The sequence below is a fragment of the Dermacentor variabilis genome, chromosome 3, assembly GCF_050947875.1.
Source record: "Dermacentor variabilis isolate Ectoservices chromosome 3, ASM5094787v1, whole genome shotgun sequence".
NCBI classification, from domain to species: Eukaryota; Metazoa; Arthropoda; class Arachnida; order Ixodida; family Ixodidae; genus Dermacentor; species Dermacentor variabilis.
The window spans coordinates 112,937,281-112,943,052 of NC_134570.1; the positions used below are offsets into that span (position 1 = coordinate 112,937,281).

The following is a 5,772-nucleotide window of genomic DNA, read 5'->3' on the forward strand; positions in this document are numbered from 1 at the left end:
ATTTCGCTCAAGTAAGTTCGCGGTTGATGCTCAAAAACGTGGTTTCCTCAGACTTCTTTATTCTCCTTAATTCTGAGCCGTAATGAACCCGTAGGAACCGGTTCAACCAGTTCCGTTCCGTTATATTCTTGCTCCAGAGATGAGCCTGCGCCGAACCGGAAAATATTAAGCAACTTGAAGTCTCAACCCGAAAGCCAACAAAACCCGAAAATTGTTCGGTACACCTTGCCCTGGCTTTAACGCTGTTATCTACAAAATTATAGTTTGCCGTTGCCTTTCAGCATCGTAGCCGTCTGTGTGAGTTGAAAAGGGTATAGGGCACTTTTGTTCAACTGGCAGAAAAAACGAAGCCGATGCAGTTATAAAAGCCGGAGGTGGAAAAGTTGAAAACACAAAAGAGCGCGCAGAACAAAAAAAGTAAGTGTCCGTCGAGCCGGATTCGAACCAGCGACCTATGGATGTCCATAGCATTCAACTTCTACAGTCCACCGCTCTACCAACTGAGCTATCGACGGAGACACGCTCGAGCATCTTACTTTTTCAGGTGTAAAATAAAAAGCCCACACCCGCATCCTTTCGGCCATCATAATTCGTTCTTTTCACTGCCTCAATTAAAACGCTCATCAGCTGAAATTTACATGCATGGGTGTCTGACTTCCAACGTTGCCCTCTACTGCAGCCTGTGTGATCGTGCACCATGTCTGCGTTCGGGGTCAGAAGCGCTAGAATTTACAACATTTCGTGTTCACAATACCGTTGCTCACCAACTCGCCCAGCGGCACAGAATTCCGTAATCTTCGTTCCTCCCTATATGTGCGCTTAAAAGCTTAGCTCGCAGCTCAAGCTACTGCGCTAGCTGTTCCTCGCTGCCAGTACAACGAAAACACATTACAGGGCGCGCTCATTACGCTAGGTCACCCATTTATGCAAATGTTACGATGACATTTCTTTGCACAATGGCACGTCTTGACCAGTGGCAGCAGCTGCGGAAACGTCACGCTTTGCCTGGAAAGCATGTGCAGTTGTGGGCGGGGCCAGGATTTGCCGCGATATGCTGTCGTTCAAACGTCGCCCAACACTTCTCTGCCGTGCGTTGCCGTCTCAGGCACAGCGGGACGAGCTCAGTTTCGATATTGCCTCGAATGAGCTTTGGAATATTGCGATGAATATCCCTGATTAGGTGTGTTATGAAAGATGTTTAAAACAGGGGTATTGATGAAAATTTCCCTGCCTCCAAATTTCCCCATTTGGACAACTGCCCCCAGGGCACTAATAAAAAGGGTAATTAATGATTTTTTTCTTAATTGCTGGCGGGGTGTCGCGCGACTCTCCCAACCTCGTTGAGGGGTGGGCACAGTGGGAAAGAAGTATTCAAAGCCCACTGTTTCAAGACCAACTAAGGGCCGTCCAGAGGGCCCATGATGTCGCTGAAAGGCTTGGCCTGTCAGTGCCAACGTGGGAGCGGCCCACCTTGGCTTAGGAAGTCGAGCCTCCGGACCTCATTACAATAAACGTTTTCACACACACACACACACACACACACACACACACACACACACACACACACACACACACACACACACACACGCACACGCACGCACACCAAGATTCACAGTGTCCTTTTATAACTCTTTTTCTTCACAGGGCAATAAATATTCCTCCTGACGTTTTCGAAACGATTAGCATTCTCGGCAGCTATTCCGAGGTGGTGCATCTTCGCCGAGGTACGTGCTCTCGCAAGGCAGCGATCCTTGCAGCTATCCAACCCGGTTGTAAATGCGCGTTCGCCGTCAAACGCCAACGAGCTCTTTTATGCGCACCTGCTCTCGTACGATATCTATGTGAGGTCTCAAGCTTTACATGTAGTGGCCGGTGATGGCACTCTGCTGCATTTCTGCACCATGCCACTATGACATTGCACTGCTAAGTTCGAGGGCTCGGGATCGAACCCCGGACAAGTCTCCACCGCGTCTCGATGGGGGTGAAATGCAAAAAAAGAAATACCCGTGTCCCACGAATTAGGCGCATTTTAAGGAAGCCCGGGTGGTGAAAATCAATCCGGAGTCTCCTACTACGGTGTACCTCATAATAAAAATGTGGTTCTCGCACGTAGAACCCTGGAATATAATTAATATTTTTCTGCACCACCTGGTTTGAGCGTTAGGGAGCATTTTGGTCGCTGCAGTCCGCTTCGAGTCTCTTATGGAGGCTTGCCGTTTCCTTTGCCTGCACACCACAGCTTCGCATACAGAGCCTCCCACCAGTGCGTGGAATCTCCAGGATCTCAAAGTGAATTGTTGGAACAGTAGTTGGCTTGTGTAGAATAAACCAGCGGCGATACGCAGCTCTGTAGCTGTTGTGAAGTCATTGTCGTCACTTCGCTATCAATCCGTTGTCACACTGTCGTTGTCACACCGTCGTCATCACTTTAAAAACACCTTTAAAAATTCCGCGAAGTTGCGATACAATTGGAAAATAAATAGTTTCGTTGCAAAAAGCTTGCATTTTTTTCCTAACGAATGATGATGCGAAAGTTTTGAACTGTCGATGATGGCACAGTACAAATAGCACGATACCATACAACTTCTGAGCGCTGATCACAAGGCGCGTTCATAGAAATGTCAGAGCACATGCGATTTGCTAACATTGCTGCTGCAACCAACAGACAACGCATGTCTGTACATAAACGACCGCTTAGAAAATATTTATTCCAACATATGACCATACGAACATTTTACGTCTCTGTGACGCCAGAATACCGCCATTTCTTTCTCTATGACACAGCCAGGAATATAACATGCAAAGAACAAAGCAGGAGAATGAGCAGATACACCGCGCAACCAGAAATTTGTGACCAGGAATGTGCAGCCAACTAGATATACTAAAGAATAACACACTTTCATCGTCGGCGCTTGGTTACCTGCAAGCGATACTGCGTGACACTCTTAGTGGCGCCAAAGAATAAACTTTCTTTTACTCAACGTTTCTTTCAGCCCCTTGAGGAATTGCAAGGTTCCGCTATTAGTCCCGAGGCATTCGCTTCAAGCGTATTTCTTTTAACCTACTCGTGCATAAGCTCTTGTTGCAGAGAATGAACATAAAAGAACAGGTTCTTATAGCAAGCAATCTTTCCTCTGCTACACGAGCACGGATGAAGTTCAGCTGTAGTGTCCTTATCTCGACCCACGCGGGTTGCGTCCGCAATCATTTTTTTTTTTTTGCGACCGGGTTTCAGTGCGTGTTTCACGAGCGTCGCGCTGTGGACGGCCAAGAAATTCCACATTAATTCAGCGCGTGCCTCAGCACCATCTTTAGCAGCGTTATATAGGTTGTTTTATCGAGGGCGCCGCCATTTTGCGACACCAACTTGTCCGGCACCACGCTGGCATGTGGGATCGCGCTGGAGGGTGCACCGAGCACGTGCTATTGACGACGAGTCGCAAGCTTTCGCATTCTCCTGAGAGGTCTCAACAATGTTTTTTGAAACTGGGAGACTTCTTAGCGCTTCGTTACTAAGCTTTGCGCTGCCATATAGCCGCAATATCGAACGGCGACGGGCCTAGATGCCGTGTCACCTCTCTGCCTGCCATCTAAATACGAGGCGAGTCAAGTCTGAACGTTGTCGAAACGTGACGTGCGCGCAACGTGTTATTATTGTGTGCCTGTCCTTAAACTCTATACGGGAAACACTCAGGTGACAACAATCAGAGGTGTCTCTGTGTTCCAGGCGGTGTGCCCCACCAGCGCACATTCCAATTCGCGTAAATAGGGAAGCCCCGAGCAAACAAGTTTTGTTAATCCTTTAGTGATTCTAACATTTCCTTTACACTCCCTTGAAAAGCTCCTTTCCTTAACTCCATTATAAAATAAAGAGCTGTAAAATAACTCGATTGGTAGTGCCGTGAACATGAAGTACTCGATAAAATGTCCTGGTGATGATGGCCATGAATATGTCACGATTATATGTTTCTGTAGCTTCAAAAGGAGTCCAGACATTCTCAGCCTGAACTGCCTTATTTGTGTGCTTACAGTGCGCCCCTAAAGCGCGCCGGCATACTTAACGTTTTGGTTAACTTCTTTACTCGGCAATATAGTTGATTTGGAGCAGAGAATGGCATTTGCTAACGTTAGCGCTGGCCCTATATTACTCCTCTCATGATTCCACGCACCACCTCATATTTATTGTAGCCCCAAAATGATCCCCCTTTCATTATTGTTGCATTCGCCTTCCCCTTCATTTGCAGATTATCTTGGCGGTACTTGAATAAGTCTTTCCTTTGCTTATGTGAAAATCCGGGTATTTATATTGCTTGCATGTCCGTACGACCAGCTTTCGAACGTAATTACTGATCTCTTCCTTAAAGATTGTAATTCCCTATTTCTCTGTGGCTTTCTTCATTCCTGGATTCGTCGCTGCGTTGACACACGTATTTCCAAGTCTCCGTAAATGCTCTGCGTTGTCCGCAAGTAGCACTGCGTAGTACGCATGCTTCAATCCAGAATGCTTCCGTTGCATTGTTTGCCCATTACTGATGTAAAAAAATCTAACCCGAAATCGCTGTTTTCCAATGGTCTTTCTATACCCTTGACATAAAGCGTGAACCACAATGGAAGCAGTCTACATCTCTGCTTCAGTCCTCGTTCAATTTCACGACTTCATTGCGTTTCCGACGCTCTCGTATAATCGGCAACCGATTTTTTTTTAAAAAGAAGGTGTTGGAGCAACAGTTAGTCCGATTGAAATCATTCCCGGGAGATGTACCCAATTAATCTTCACATCGACTGATCCACAATGGTACTAGAACAGCAGAAAACCAGCATACTAATACACTTTCCTAGGAAACAGCCATGGCTAAGAAATATTTCATGCTCTGCAACCAATCCTTCAAGCAGCCCAAAACTATTTACGTGAAGAGGTCAATCCATCACACCATTGGTGCGACGGCTGCGGCAAACACTAGTTTCATGTTACACCTACAGAGTACTGCCTTCTTTTAATAGTGAACGTAACAATGAGGAAAGCGAAGAAAACAAGAGAAGCAAGCACAACGAAGAAAACTTACAGCGAATGAAATTTATTCTAAGGTTCTAAGGTTGTTTATTTGTTACTATAGTTTTTCTTGCGTTATTAGAGGATCAGTAAAGCCCGCACCACGTGTGCCCTTGGCCGTGGTTTCGCCGATGATGTTAGATTTCAGTTCCTCTTTTTATTAAATATGTAAGTGAATTTGACATATGTACTTCTCATTTATTTTTCGATTTGACACCCTCCGACACTTCGGGGCAGTAGACAGCGTGTAGTTTATTAGTCTATATATTTCGCTCTTTTATTTTCCTTTATTGCCTAATACAAGATTCGATAATACAAGATTATACCAAAATTGGCATAACATGCCAAAAGCGTATGACGAGTATAAATGATAGGTCATGACATCAATGTCTTGACATGTGTGCCATGCAGGTCATGAAACAGCCGCATACGTCTTGGGGCGCTCGTGAATGTTTCGTTAACTTGGTAGGCTCCCCTCCCCGCATACTGCTTCACATAACATCGATTCCGACAAGGCGTGGGATCTGCCGGGTCTTTCTTCCTTTTCTTTGGGGGGGGGGGGGGGGGCAGGGCTTCTTGATTATTCCTAGCCTTCCACTTATGCTATTCTGTAGTTTCCTTTATTTCCTTCTTTTGTGGGGTTTCCACGTTCCAGTCAAAGAATTTTTTTCCCGTGTTTGACCAATATTCTGCTGCATGACGTCTACGGTTTCTCTATACTC

General features: G+C 45.9%; 1 non-coding gene across 1 annotated transcript; it reads right to left on the reverse strand.

The window, feature by feature from the left end:
• Nucleotides 1–424: 424 nt before the first annotated feature.
• On the reverse strand, nt 425–515 carry TRNAY-GUA (transfer RNA tyrosine (anticodon GUA)). Its single transcript is given in 2 exon segments — nt 425–460; nt 479–515. It is a non-coding gene; the product is annotated as a tRNA-Tyr (tRNA).
• Nucleotides 516–5,772: the final 5,257 nt, after the last annotated feature.